This window comes from Chelonia mydas, chromosome 2, assembly GCF_015237465.2.
Source record: "Chelonia mydas isolate rCheMyd1 chromosome 2, rCheMyd1.pri.v2, whole genome shotgun sequence".
In the NCBI taxonomy this organism is placed as follows: Eukaryota; Metazoa; Chordata; order Testudines; family Cheloniidae; genus Chelonia; species Chelonia mydas.
In genome coordinates, this window is record NC_057850.1 from 73,153,388 (window position 1) to 73,154,322 (window position 935).

The 935-nt window shown below is 47.2% G+C and overlaps 1 pseudogene; it reads right to left on the reverse strand.

The window, feature by feature from the left end:
* Positions 1 to 384: 384 nt before the first annotated feature.
* Positions 385 to 699, reverse strand: LOC114019275 (annotated as a pseudogene).
* Positions 700 to 935: the final 236 nt, after the last annotated feature.

A 935-nucleotide genomic window follows, 5' to 3' on the forward strand; every position in this document is an offset into this window, starting at 1 on the left:
TAGGGTCTCACAACGTCTAAATATTTGTCAGTTCCCCAGTCCTAGGACCTTGAATCCCTTTCCTTGGTCACTTTGAGATATTCACATAGCTCCATCTTTTAAATGCAGGTTTGACTTACTATTTTTAAATATCTGAGCTATTAATTTTTCGGGCTCTTGTAGTATGCTTTAGGATACAAGGCATGAAAGAAACTATACAAGTGTAGTTTGATATGATGTTTGACTTCACTAGGCATATGCTGTATGTAAAAGGGGACACAAAATATTAGTCATGTGCCATGGTGAGATGGGGTGTTCACCTCACACTTGCCCTGAAAGAGTTAATGTAGGCTAAGTAGGGGGCCAATTAACCAGACAGGCCACAGCTGAATTATTGACATGGGCTTAGCCTCCAGATCCACACAGAGTAGGACCTTGCACTTTAGAGCATAGACAACATCCATGGCAGTTACAGTCTTCCGCTTGGCATGTTCTGTGTAAGTGACAGCATCTTGGATCACATTCTCCAACCCCCCCCCACCCACACACACACACAGTTGCCTCGTAAATCAGGCCGAAGATACGCTTCACACCCCCATGGCAAGCAAAATGACGAATAGCTGGTTTCAGAATGCCCTAGATGTTATCCCTCCGTACCTTTCTATGGCACTTGGCGCCTCCTTTTCTGTGCCCCTTGCCTCCCTTGCCACAAGCAGACATGTCAGCTAGGTGTACAGACAAAGCGGGTGGCTTAAGTAATCCACTGACTGAATGAGGGAGCCCAGCTGAGGGGGAATGAGTTAGCCTGGATTTATAAAGGCAGGAAGCTGATAGCAGAGGGGGCTGCAGGGAAGTAGTCTGCAGTCATTCCCGGGAAGAAGGGAGGTGTATTTGGGGGCTATAGAGGCAAGTAGCCTACAATTACTCCCTGGGAGAAGGGAGTTGTGGGGCTGGCA